Below are 14,968 nucleotides of genomic sequence, written 5' to 3' on the forward strand. Positions count from 1 at the left end.
GGAGAAGGAGAAGAGAAACAAGAGAAGGCAAGGCTCTGGGGAGACCTTACTGCAGCATTTCAATACTTAAAGGGGACTTGAAGAAAGATGGAGAGAAACATTTTACCAAGGCTTGTAGTGGTAGGACAAATGGTGATGGTCTTAAACTAAGAGAGGCAAATATAGATTTGACACAAGGAAGAAATCATTGACTATAAGGGTGATGAGACACTGGTACAGGTTGGCCAAGGAAGAGTTTGTTGTCCCATCACAGGAAGTGTTCAGGTTCATATTGGACAGGATTTAAAGTCATCTGATCTAGTGAAAGATGTCCCTGCTCATTGCAGTGGCGTTAGACTAGATGATCTTTCATGGTCCCTTCTGATTCAAACTATTCTATGATTCTATGATCTTTAGTCTTAAATAAGTCAGAATTATGTTAGAAAAAAAATAGCATTTGATTTTATAATTATCATCCTCCCTGTAATGCAAAATCATGACAGTGCCAATCTCTGGTTGCTGGACCAAAAGTATTTCCTACATTTCATCGTATCTGTGTGGAATGTTTGGCAGGCTAGACTTCTTTCAATCCACTTTTCTGTGGCTATGTTAAGCATGTGAGTGAATAATATGTCTGTATTAATGTGATTTCATAAATATTAATGTATTTTGTACTGCAGTGATAAATATTTCACTGAGAAGCTTAACACTTCATCTTCTACAGAAGACATACTGGACAAAGACATTTGTGGGTAAAAAAATGAGAGGTAAAACCGAGCTTTCGTGGTACAAGACTGGTTAGTCAAGGCAGAAAATGAAAGGATTTTCTGTCCTAAGTTGGTGGGGTTTGTTTTGTTTTGTTTTGTTTTATTTTGGTTTTTTAATCATAGTTATCTGGGATATTTTGTCACTTGTGGGAACTGCTGGTATGTCTTTGCAGACATATTTTTACCTCCTGTTTAGCACTTATTGTTTGTTTTGGTTTCTAATGCAGTCAGTACTGTGCTGTGCTAGTTGTCCGCCTTTTGGGATTTCTCTGATCTTTGGCAATTTTATCTCAGTGGTTTACCCATTGTCTAAGAATAGGAGTATAGCCATTGTTAGAACAGGTGGTTTTGTAGTTTTCGTTTTATTGTTATGTTCTTTCCTTCCTTGTATCCCCAGGGAAAAATTATCTGGCGTTTTCCTCCAACTCTTCTCTTGGCATTGAATTGCCTTCCAAGTAACATATATTAACGGGATATCTGTCACCTTGATGCATGATATTTGCCAGGAGGTATGTAACTCATCCTATACACAAATAAGGATATATAACTCATTGTAGCTGTTTTTTGGATCAGTTTAATGTATCCAGCAGCTTGAATCATGTTCTCAGAGCGGATACATCAAGATGAACAGCTAAAAATGCATAACAAATATAGACTGGAAATGTAAATCTTATAGTAGTTACTTCATGCAGCACTGTGCATCATACCAGTGCACTTGCCAGGAGTGTTGGAGATTCAGGTTCAGAAATTCATTTTATGGAGTTCTGTGTCAGGACAATTTATCATCTAGTATTTCAGCTTAGATTGTACTAGAACCTGAATTTCATTCATTCAGGTCTGAGATGAATACTCTAAGTATGTAGCCATGAAAGTAGTCTCTTAGCAACCTTTAGAGAGCAAACGAGTTTGCTATTTGAGGCAGCTCCATGTTGCTGGCTTCATGACTTGGGTGTTTTCTACATTGTATTTGTAAGAAGCCAAAGGAGATTCATAGTACAGAGATAGATGGGTTTAGGAGGTTTAGATTGGATATTAGGAAAATCTTCATGGAAAGAGTTGTTGGGTATTGGGACAGGCTGCCCAAGGAGGTGGTGGAGTCACCATCCCTGGAGGTGTTTAAAAGGAGTTTAGACGAGGTTCTTAGGGACATAGTTTAGTGCTAAGCTTAGGTTAGGTTATGGTTGGACTTGATGATCCTGAGGGTCTCTTCCAACATCATTGTGTGGTTAGATTGTTATCCTAACCAATCTATAGGGTTTTTGTCTGGCTCTAGGAAAATATGGTTGGTTCAAAAAAATTTCTACATCAAGACAACTTGTGGTCTCTCAGCCATGTAGTCCCTCTCCAGGAGTCTCCTGCTTCTTCACTATGTAAAGAAACTTCGTGTTGTCATGCTGTTAAAAGGTCGTCACTGCCGGGGTGCCCTCTAGAGTTATCAGCTCCAGAAGACAATTTATTCTGTATGTTTTAGCAAATAGGGTTGGAAGGAGCTGCTTTTTCTTTACTGTAAAGAGAGATACAAAATAAAAGCTCTGACTAGTCACTGAACTCTTAAATGGTTCAAATAAACAGACAAATCCCACTATTTGGCTTCTACCTCTGGTCCTTGACCATCCCATGTAAACAGTGTCTCTAGCTGGTTTATGGCAAGCCAAATCTTATAAGAATAGTAAACAAACTTAGGAGTATGATGTCTGGTTCATTTGTTAATCAGAGCCTGTCAACAGATCAACAACTTGCTTTCAAACTCCTCACATCTTGCCTGGATGTTGTTTGGGCTTGGTAATGTTGGCTGCTCAATGCTCCATATGAAGCAGATGGTTTCACTAAATCTTTCCACTGGGATATTTAAATGTATGAAAACTTAGCATTTAATCAGGTTTGCTGATACTTGAGTATATGAAATTCTTGCCATGCTATACTGCCTGAATAATATTAAGCTCACTTTAGATTTAGAGAATCTGGATAATTAAATCATTCACATTACTGAAAACCAGCAAAAACAGCAACAAAACAGAACACCACAAGGAAAAATAAATAATCCCACAACGCCAACCAAACAAAAAACTTCCTCCAGCTTTCCAAAACTTTGTATTCAGACAAAAATGAATTAAGATACTAATCATAAATAGTTTTAAGTCACCTAAACACATCCAAACAACAAAAAAGAAAATTGAAGTTACTCTCCAAGTCCCAACACATTCTTCACAAAGAAAATATTGCTTAAATTTTATTGAGAAATAACTTACAAATGTATGCAGTACTTTTCACATTCTCTGCATAATCAGGGCTCTTAAAAATTTAATCAAACCACCACCTGCCTCAAAAATTCATCATAAAAGTATTTAAACTTTAAAACACAATTATCTTTCAAAAGCACTTGAACACTTCCAAATCCATTACAAGAAATGGTTAAAAAAGTGCTGAGTTTGGTCTCATTAACACACTTATTCAGTGAATGAATGAATGAGCAATACTTACCTATTCTTCCCAACTTCAGGAAACAAAAACCTATATCAGTAACAGTGTTTCTGAAAATATATGTAATATACTTTGATCTGGGATGTATTTGAGGCTATGTGTCCCAGTGTATTTTAAGGTCCTCCATTGCAACTAAGCTACATATCTTAAAAGGTTTAAATTGTCTTCCTTAGCTCTAATTCCTGCAGCCATGTATCAATCCTGACTCTACAGATTTAATGCTTTTCACCTAAAGCCAAATTTTATACTGGAATTTTGCTGTCAATAAAACCATAAGCAATGGTGAGTCCTGCTTAGAAGTCTCAAATACATCAACTGGCGCTTTCTAAAGATGACAGCCAATTTCACCCCTGTTTTAACCATTCATGGTACCCATAAATGAACCATACAAAGCTGTAATCCCATTTGGTGGGAGGTTTGTCAAATTAAAAATGAGTCATAATCTCAGATGGTGAAAATGTGCAACTCCTTTCACTTTCTGCTTTTAAACAGGTTACACCATTGATGGTCCAACAGTTTTACAGGGCTTCATGTTGCTGTGAAGACCCTCTGAAATAAAGGGTTGATTTCAGTGAGGCCAGAGGAACAGATTTTTCTCACCGTTTTCAGGTTGTTATCCAGTAGAGAGAGATACTGAAGGAATGTTCTCCTATGGAATACATTTAAGTGCCCAGCCTAAATCGTGCCTATTACTTCCTTCTGTAGCCAGAAAACTGGTGGTTCTCTTTGTCATTAAAGAACAATAGGAAGATATAAGGTCCATTGCTTTGCCCAGAATTTTAACTAAATATTCATTTGAGAAGCTATTCTTTTTTACTTTTCATATGGTGAGGATATGGTCTGTAATACTAATTAACATTTGCTTCTTTTTCTGATGGATTTTAAGTGAACATGATTGTGCTACATGTAAATTAGAAGTCATTGATCATAACTGTCAGAGCCACATAAAAAGCAGTAAGAAATAAACATAGTTACAAGGATATAATAAAAAATTACATGCTATGACCTACATAATATATATTAGCTGCCAAGTAAAGTATAACTAACATGAAGACACTTTTTGGGAAACTGGAAATCTGCCTTTCAGTATAAAACTGAGGGTATGAACATTTAATGGGCAACAAAAAAGCAAATATAAAATCCTGAAAAAAATATTCAGTGTAAATATTTATTTAATCTTATTTTCTGTTTCTGCTGATAGGAATTGAGAGCCAAATCTCCTGCTGCATGAATAAGTGAAGGAAATGAACTGTAGAGAATTACTAAATAACCTGGAGGTACCTTATGGAAAAATCTAAATACTGAGCACAGGGATTTTGCCTCTGTCAACAGCAGGAAGCCACTTTAGTTTCTAACATACTGCAAAAGTGTTCTAATTTCCACAGTACACAGGATTCTGTGTTAACCTCACAGTGTTACCAGGGCACAAGAGAAAATACATCAGTGTGTCATAAGGGACAGTGCATTTGAATGAGCTGAAATTTTATACATGTAAATATGAGTGTGAATGTTTCAAAAACATACCTTAAAATATAAAATGCAGTTTTTATAAATATACTTTATTTGGGATTTCTCAGTTTAAAACCAATAAATATGCATTTTATCTGATGTAAAATGTTAATAGAAATATTTAATTAACAGTCACTATATTAATATGGCAGCATGTAAAGTCGCAGAACATTGTACACATATATTAAAAGCTTGTCATCAAGTATCAGGGTAGGTGGATGTAATGTTGGCCATTCTACAGGAATCCTGGCTACAGGTTTCACCCTGACTCAAAATCTCTTGAAGTGCTGCCTAGACCTGAGCCAGAATTTTGCACATAAAAATGCAGTATAAATCTTATTAATATTGATAATCATAATACTGCTTTTCTTATACTTTACACAGATGGTATCACTCGTATAGGTCCCTTGAAGCTTGAAAACACAGAGAAGTCCATTAGAAATGTGCATGTTTAGTCTACTCCAGTGTCCTTGATAGTCCTGCTGTGGTGGCATATACAGGGTCTGCTTCTAATTATCTAACTGCTTAATAAAGACTGCCTAATTCTGCAAAGAGAGGGGCTTAATGGCTGCATTAAGCAAATTGTGCCTCACAAATTGGGTGGCCTTCTATGACAGGTGTACAGTGTCAGTGGATAAGGGAAGAGTAACTGATGTAATCTACCTGGATATGTGCCAAGCATTTGCCACGGCACTGCACAACATACTGGTGTCTAAATTGGAGAGAACTGGATTTGATGAATGGACCGCTTTGTGGATAAGGAATTGGCTGGATGGTTGTGCTCAAATGTCCAAGTGGAGACCAGTGATGAGTGACATTATTCAAATACGTCAACTGGCGCTTTCTAAAGATGACAGCCAATTTCGCCCCTGTTTTAACCGTTCATGGTAACCACAAATGAACCATACAGAGCTGTAATCCCATTTGATGGGAGGTTTGTCAAATTAGAAATGAGTAATAGTCTCAGCTGGTGAAAAAGTGAAGAAAGGGACCTGGGGGTCCTGGTGGACAGCAGGATGACCATGAGCCAGCACTGGGCCCTTGTGGCCAGGAAGGCCAATGGTACCTGGGGTGGGTTAGAAGGGGGTGGTCAGTAGGTCAGAGAGGTTCTCCTGCCCCTCTACTCTGCCCTGGTGAGACCACACCTGGAATATTTTGTCCAGTTCTGGGCCCCTCAGTTTCAAAAGGACAGGGAACTGCTGGAGAGAGTCCAGCGCAGGGCAACAAAGATGCTGAAGGGAGTGGAGCATCTCCCTTATGAGGAAAGGCTGAAGTAGCTGGGGGTCTTGAGCTTGGAGATGAGGAGACTGAGGGGTGACCTTATTAATGTTTATAAATATATAAAGGGTGTCAGGAGGATGGAGTCAGGCTCATCTCGGTGACAACCAACAGTAGGACAAGGGGTAGTGGGTTCAAACTGGAACACAAGAGGTTCCACTTAAATTTGAGAAGGAATTTCTTCTTGGTAAGGGTGACAAAACACTGGCCCAGGCTGCCCAGGGGGTTGTGGAGTCTCTTTCTCTGCAGACATTCAAACCCGCCTGGACACCTTCCTGTGTAACCTCAGCTGGGTGTTCCTGCTCCGGCGGGGGAAATGCACTGGATGAGCTTTCCAGGTCCCTTCCAATCCCTGGTATTCTGTGATTCTGTGATTCAGGGACCAGCACTGTTTAATATCTTTGTGAGTGACATGGACAGTGGGACTGAATGCACCCTTAGCAAATTAGCACAGAATGGATTGAGAGCAATCCTGAGGAGAAGGACTTGGCGGGTGTTGGTTGATGAGAAGTTCAATATGACCCAGCATTGTGCTCTTGCAGCCCAGAAAGCCAACTGTATCCTGGGCTGTATCGAAAGAAGCGTGATGAGGGTGGTGGTTCTCCCCTCCTGCACCACTCTCATGAGATCCCACTTGCAGTACTGTGTTCAGCCCTGGAGTCCCCAGTATAAGAAGGGAATGGACCTGTAGGAACAAGTCTAGGGCAGGGCAAGAAAATGATCTTAGGGCTTAAGCACCTCTGCTATAAAGACAGGCTGAGACAGTTGGGGTTGTTCAGACTAGAGAATAGGAGCTTCCAGGGAGAACTTGTAGCAGCCTTCCAGTACCTAAAGGGGACCTACAAAAAAGCAGGAGAGGGACTTTTTACAAGGGAATGTAGTGATACAACAATGGATGATGCCTTTAAACTGAAGGAAGGTACATTAGCATTAGATGTAAGGAAGAAATTATTCTTTGTGTGGGTGGTGAGGCCGTGGAACAGGCTGCCCAGAGAAGCTGTAGATGTGCTATCCCTGGAAGGGTTCAAGGCCAGGATGGACGAGGCTTTGAGAAACCTGGTCTAGTGGAAGGTGTCCTTGCCCATGGCAGGGGGGTTGGAACTAGATAATCTTTAGACCCCCTTCCAACCCAAAGTATTCTATGATTTTATGATCTTACAATTCTATAACTGAGAATAAGTTGACTAAGCTCCCCACTCCTGCTTAGATTGAACAGAGTTATATTTGGGCACAGGCACGACAGCTCATATTAATACTGCAGCTCTGCTATAGCATTACCCTCCGAAATTGCTGTATGACAGTTGGTAATGGCACAAGGTTTCATACAGGCTAGTCCACAGCTGTTAACTCCTCTGCTTTACACAAAATGGTATTTTCAGTGACTTCTGAGTCAAATCCAGGCTCTACGTTTTTGATACTGTATTAGTAGCAGCATTGTGCAGGCTATTTTGTCTAGGAAAATGGAGGTCCAGGACTTTTTGATTGTCACACTTCAGCTTTAATGTTAGAAATCTCAGCTGTCAGCATCATCTCATTTTCCCACTTTGAAATTATTAAAATTTAGAAGAATATATATCTGAATCCATCATATCTTTTCAGAACTCAACAAAGACTCACCAAATTCCTAGGAAAAGTATCCTTCCATGTTCCAAAGACGTATACTTACTCCAAATGTATGTAAACTAACAGAACTGAAATCTTTAATTCCCTTCAGTGCACCTTGAATATGAAGTAAACCTGCAGGTCTTTGAAAAAGAGGGAGAAAAGTCTATGGATTTATCAGAATTTTCTAAAACAGAAAACTAATTCAATTACGTATTATTTTCTTTCCACACTATTTAATTAAATTGATTACATTCTGCCTAATTTAAAGGCTCAAAACTTAGACGAAAGTCAATAAGAATTAATCTCTGCCTAGAAATGAATCTGTGTGAATATATAAACACTGATGTGAGTATTCTTACTTATGAATATTCATAAGAACTGAATGTAAACCAACTGTACAGTAACTGTAGAATCACAGACAAAGGTGAAGAATCTTAACATTTCATGTCTAAACTATATCCTTGTTCCTAACAATGGATCTGTCTACGAAGAGAAGGGAATGTTAGAAGACATTACTGCATTTCTAATGCACAGGGCAAACACTGTCCTAGGAAGAAAATCTGGCTCTAGTGAGTTACAGATGGAATCACCCTTGTCATCTGAATTTTCTTTCTAGAAAATAAATGTTGTCTGCTCCAATTAGAGCTTGATTGTCACAAGTATTCTGTTTGTTCACTGTTGAGCATCACACTGGCTGCCCAGTTTTCTAGTGAATTCACAGCCTTGAATTGGTCCCTGAGGGTTCCCTTTGGGAGTACAGAGTTAGTCACCCGAGGCAAGGAACACTTGTTTAATAATAATAATGATAGAGTTAGTTAAGCAGTGAATTCTATGAACTAGCCATGAGGAAAATGCAAAGAAAGAGGTGAGATGGGCCACCTCAGAGGCTAAGAAACTGTCTTGCTCCTTTTTATTTTTATATTTTTTTTTTTCCTCAAGGTAGGTACTTAGAGCTTTTTATTTTTAACATGAAAGAACTCGCAAAAAAAACCAACAGTGTGCTTGCTACATGCCCTTGAGATGTGAGACACATCAGTCAAGTCACACAGATTTTGCAGAAAGAACTTCTACCTGCATAACAAGGCATGTTTTAATCAAGTTAGATATTGTAGCAAGAGATAAATTGAAAACTTTTCCACTTGGAATAATGGATTAAATATTTATTTGGACAAAGATAAGCAAATTCTACTGAGCTATTTAAGAGGCCAAGTACCTCACCCGGGCATCAAGTAAAGCAGCTGACCTGGAAAAGAAAGTGTCTCCTATCCACAAGGACAAATTTTTAAACAACACTATAATCTCTTCAAGTTACAGCCTTTTAAAGATAGCCTGATTAGTGGGAAAAGGGGAGGTTTCCCTGGTAACAGCATTTTTTAGCATAAAGTAAATATAGTAGTTGTGGAAAAAATTCTACTGTGCTGGAGACATAGGGTGAATTGGATTTCCTGTCGCAGCAGAGAATGGATGTTTAAGGTCAAATTATCCCTCCTGCAATGCCACTCTAGTGCCTTGGGTAATTTTTCCTAAACCCTTCTCAACTCCAGAGTGTCATGCTTTAACACAGTTGCCATGCTAAAGTCAGAACTGTTATAAAAATAAAAAATAAAAATAAAGCAAACAAGGACTAGTGAACAAGTAGTTCAGCAGATAAGTTAGGAAATCAGACACATCATTTACAAAAGAAAAAATGAATCAATTTAAAAATAGCCAACCTGACTGAAATCTTATTTTCCCATCAATAGCTCTGGTCTTAAATCTGATTTCAGTGCTGCAGAAGGGGCAGACATTCACATTTTGAAATACAAGGGGCAGACATTTGAATTTTGAAATAAAATGAGACTATGGTTATTCTAAGAAAATCCTGACTGTCTTTGGGGGCACAATGATGTATGTGAAAATATATACAGTGTGTTGACTTACCCAGTATGACTTAATCACTTTTTGTAGCAAGCAAAAAGCAGTTGAAACATTTGATCAGAACAGAGACCTTGAAGGAAAGACCATGACTTTGCTACATTTCCTCACTGAAAAAGTGTTGGGTTTTTTTGTTTGTTTGTTTGTTTGGGTTTTTTTTTTCAATTGTTAATATTCCCTTTGAAATACCGACATTCACAATGGAAACATTCACTATAAAGCCAAGGTTCAGCAACAAGTTTCGCCTTTCTTTTCACAAACAGATGAATATTGATGTTAAATTAATTCTGGAGATAAGTATTCACAGTTTTGATTTCTGTAGAAAGTAGGAACCTCTTTAGGACATGTAAAGGCTGTGCACATTGACCATGAACATTTGAATGTATTTGCACATGCTAACCTATAGATTTGTACACATGTATGGGTAATACATATGGGGGTAAACCTATAGTTAAAATTTCCCTCTTGGATTAAGCAAATGTCACTCCAGTCTTCAAAAAGGGCAGGAAGGGGGACCTGGATAACTACAGACCAGTCAGCCTCACCTACATCCCTGGCAAACTGATGGAACAACTTATCCTTGGTGCCATCTCAAAGCATATCAGGGATAAGGGGGTCATTAGGGGCAGTCAACATGGCTTCAACAAGGGGAAGTCGTGCTTGACCAACCTCATTGACTTTTATGAGGACATAACAAGATGGATGGATGATGGCAGAGCAGTGGATGTGGTCTACCTTGACTTGAGTAAGGCATTTGACACAGTCTCCCACAGCATCCTTACAGCTAACTGAGGGACTGCGTTCTGGATGATGGAGTAGCAAGGTGGACAGCGAACTGGCTGAAGGAAAGAAGCCAGAGAGTCATGGTCAATGGGACGGAATCCAGTTGGAGGCATGTATCTAGTGTAGTCCCTCAAGGGTCAGTACTGGGGCCGGTATTATTCAGTATATTCATAAATGATTTGAATGAGGGAATAGAGTGACTGTCAGCAAGTTTGCTGATGACACCAAGCTGGGAGGAGTGGCTGACACTGGAAGCTCTGCTGCCATCCAGAGACCTGGACAGGCTGGAGAGTTGGGTGGGGAAAAATTTAATGAAATAGAACAAGGGCAAGTGCAGAGTCTTGAATCTGGGCAGGAACAACCCCAGGTTCCAGAATAAGTTGGGGAATGACCTATTAGACAGCAGTGTAGGGGAAAGGGACCTGGGGGTCCTGGTTGACAGCAGGATGAGCAGGAGCCAGCCCTGGGCCCTTGTGGCCAGGAAGGCCAATGGTACCTGGGGTGGATCAGAAGCACGATGGTCAGTAGGTCAGAGAGGTTCTCCTGCCCCTCTACTCTGCCCTGGTGAGACCACACCTGGAATATTTTGTCCAGTTTTGGGTCCCTCAGTTCCAGAAGGACAGGGAACTGCTGGAGAGAGTCCAGCGCAGCAACAAAGATGCTAAAGGGAGTGGAGCATCTCCCGTCTGAGGAAAGGCTAAGGGAGCTGGGACTCTGGAGCTTGGAGGAGAGGAGACTGAGAGGTGATCTTATTAATGATTATAAATATATAAAGGGCGAGTGCCACGAGGATGGAGCCAGGCTCTTGTTGGTGGCAAACAATGATAGGACAAGGAGTAATGGGTTCAAACTGAAACACAAAAGGTTCCACTTATAAATATAAGAAGAAACTTCTTCTCAGTGGGGGTAACAGAACACTGGGCCAGGCTGCCCTGGGAGGTTGTGGAGTCTTCTTGTCTGCAGACATTCAAACCTGCCTGGGCACCTTCCTGTGTAACCTCATCTGGGTGTTCCTGCTCTTGCGGGGGGATTGGACTGGATGAGCTTTCGAGGTCCCTTCCAATCCCTGACATTCTGTGGTTCTGTGATTTCCACATCCCTTCAATCCTACCAGACTCTGACGTGTGCTGGTCCTATAGGACTCCTAAAGTTCAAGTGCTCTGACTAACTCATTAGGTTGATCAAGTACTCGATCTCAGCCTAGATGCTATCCAAAGGGAGGCAGTTGTCAACAGCAAAGGTGTAGCTGGTACTAATTAATCCTTTTCTTCCTGGGAGCTCAGCTGGGCCACGAGGAGGAAGGAAGGTCTGTGGGGATGGGAAAATACTGTACCTTGATTTCCCCACAGCAAGAGGAATTTCTCATGGCCTTGCATGACCTTAGATTTCAACAGGGCAGGACTGTAGATTCCAGTTTAATATATAGACTCCATCCAGAGCCCACTAAAATCCGCTTTGGGTGTTAACTCTAGAGATAAACACAGGCAAAATTTTGGTTAATCAGAGCTGGCTGCAGACCTGGGCAATGCTGGCAATGGATTGATTGGGGTAGGGAAGAATAAAAGAGCAGTGTCCCTGTTGCCCATTTTATCTCTTTCAGAGCCAAACTGGCAGCAGCTGATGTTGCTGTGGAGGAATGGGGAGGGAGCAGAAAGGGGGCTGAAGTTGGGGGGCTGCATGGCTGTACCCCTGGAAGTGGGTGCCCTGGGCCTCTGTGCCAAACCCTGTCTGCATGGAGAGGGATCAAAACTGATTTTTGCATACGCCCATGAGAAAACTTGAGCCAGATTTGATTCAAAAACTGCTTAGAAAATGTGAAATGGAATAAGTAACATAAAAGTTACAGAAAGATACTGCTTTTCTTCATGTCATAAAATTCTCAGGAGGTGAAGGTGAACACATAGTCTTAAAAAAGCTTGTATCATGGGACATAGGCAGAAGGGTGGGATGCAAAAATAATTTTATTGACTAAAACAGGTAATGTACAAGCTGAAAAGATAGTACATTGATTTTATAAGTTACTATTTTGCTTTGTAGTTTCTCTTTTCAGCTTTTATTTATTTCACGCAGAATGCTAAAGGAAATAGATATGTATAAAAGCAATTACTTCTTTGGCCGTGACATGTATGCTTCTGATCATGCCATATCACAATGGACTTCCCTTTCCATTGTATTTAAAGCAAATCATTAGACAGATGAAAAAGGACAGTTATCTTCAAAGATAATTTTGCTGTTTTAGTTTTGCTGAATTAAAACCATGATACAGAGAGACTTTGTTCTAAAAACTTTTCTACTTGAACATGCATTTTGGAACTGAGAAAGCCAAGAATGGTTACATTTTTCTACAAAATAACTCCAAATGTATCCTTTTAGTTGAAAATGCTACTTCATCAAAATGGGTATTTAGATATAAACATTTAACTAAGGTACTTGAAACAACATGTAGAATGAGTTCTGTTTTAAAATAATTTATTTGTGGTTTTAATGTTTTGGGTTTTTTGCCCTTTTTTTTTTTTTCATGCTTTCCTTGATGATAGGTTTTTGTCTTCTTCTTCTCTATTATGCAGTCAATATGTTTGGAAGGGTTCACTGGTTATTCCAAAGTACCATTATCCGGAAAAGGTTGCAAGATGCCTTCATAAGAATTCTGTACTTCGGTAGCGTATAATTTAGCTGATTGGAAGTATTGTTGTCAAACTCAAGCTCTCTGAGATGCAGCTTCAAGGCTTCTTGAATTTGCTCCTGAAATAAACATTTTTAGATGAAGTAATTTGTTGTCTCAAAAGTTTTATTCCATACCATCCTCTGAGGAGATCTGGGAGAATGTAAAAGGACCAGGTAAAAGTGGGTTTTATACATGAAATAGAGACTTGTTTTCTTTAAATAATAGGCACTAGAATAAAGCAGCATTCTAAAAATAAACTATAGTGTTTTGAGCAGCCACATCATCTCAACACAAAGCACTGAGAGCTGCGTCTGTCTGAGTTAATTAAACAACTTAGCTTCTCCGTAGCACATAAAGTAGAAAGATATTGTTCACCTCATGAAAGGCTGCTGGATCTTGGGCAGATGTTTGAAGCAAATCTTAGCATTCACTGGTGCCCGAAGATCCACTCAGCCTCCCTCAGACAAGATAAAGCAAAGTCACTTTTTGTTATTTACATATGTCGCCACTTCTTTCTCATTAAAAGTAGATCTTTGAAGTAAAGGTAAAAGGAAGTAAAGGTGAAAATATCCACTTTGCTGAGTCCCATGATCACATGAAACATCTGAGATCGATGCTAAAGGCAGCTTTGGGTGCTCTCCACAATTACTTTGTGCTCATAGATACTTCTGTTGTGATTTCAACAAGGATTTTTGTTCCCAAGTGACACGGTTGTTCACTGTGTCTGTGGAGTCTGAAATAGTCATGACATCCACTCTTAAAGCTGGCTGTGTTTCACCGGAGGGATGGTGAAGTTCAATCCTGTGGTTTTGGTTTCTTTTTTTATTGTTGTTCACACAATCAAGCATTCTGTACATATATCATATTTGTAACTGTCATTTATGAGCTGATTAGATAGTGTATCTTTTAATTTTGCATCAGGCCTATTTCTGCTTCAGTATTTATTTTTTGTGAAGAAAACATATATGTAAATAGCTGTAAAACCTTCTGCCTGGCCTACTTAATACAAAAGGCCATGGAAGTTATTTGTCAATCTGAAAGGCTAAATGGTTTATACTACATCACTACTAATAATACTGTTTTTGTTTGCTGTCTCTATATCTACAGCACAGTGTTAATTCCAGTTCTTTCAATGGGACTATCAATTTGAAGGTTTCATGGCTAGGATTCATGGGACTGACTTGGTGAATTCAAGCCATTGGTGGTCTAGGACCAAAATCATCTGCTATAATGTACAAGTTTCTGGAGCATGTAGAATGGTTTGAGTTGGAAGGGACCTTCAAAGGTCATCTAGTCCAACTCCACTGCAATAGACTGTCCTCTGCATTGAATTTCTCCTGGTGATTATACTACACTCCAGCACATTTTCACTATAACAGATAAAAGTATGAAGTTGAGGACTATTGAACACTTTTAATTTCCCCTGCGTATTGTAATGACTGAAGCATCTGTTCTAAATAACTTTGTCAATACCTGGAATGGAGTGGTTCATATTCACCAATTGTATTAGTAATCTCTAGCAGGATGCTTTGCCACTGTCTATGGGGAAAATGCAGCGATAAATGGATGTAGTAAATTGATCCCTGTTTTTCTGTTGAATTAATCACTTGTGAACAATTTATAAAACATGTTCATCAACAACCCTTTCTTACGAATGTGGTGAAGGCTGTGAAATGATGATCAGCTCTTCACAGGAAGGACTGAGTAAGGATGGTTCGGCATTAAACCCATGTCAAGCATTGGCCCTTCAAATCATGTAGTAGTGTTTGTTCTTTAAATAGATGACATTTTAACCATAAACATGCATTGTTGCCTCTAGATAGCACATAGACGTATTAAGAGTAAAAAAGTCATGAACATATTTGTTTTGTGCTCATGATGGCTTTTTTTTTTATTTTTTTTTTCTTACAGGAGTTTTTCCCATCAATCAATAGAGTTTTACTTGAACAAGCATATGTGGGTGTTCACTTTAGCTTTGTCTCCTTTG

The sequence above is a fragment of the Patagioenas fasciata genome, chromosome 4 (genome assembly GCF_037038585.1).
Source record: "Patagioenas fasciata isolate bPatFas1 chromosome 4, bPatFas1.hap1, whole genome shotgun sequence".
In the NCBI taxonomy this organism is placed as follows: domain Eukaryota; kingdom Metazoa; phylum Chordata; class Aves; order Columbiformes; family Columbidae; genus Patagioenas; species Patagioenas fasciata.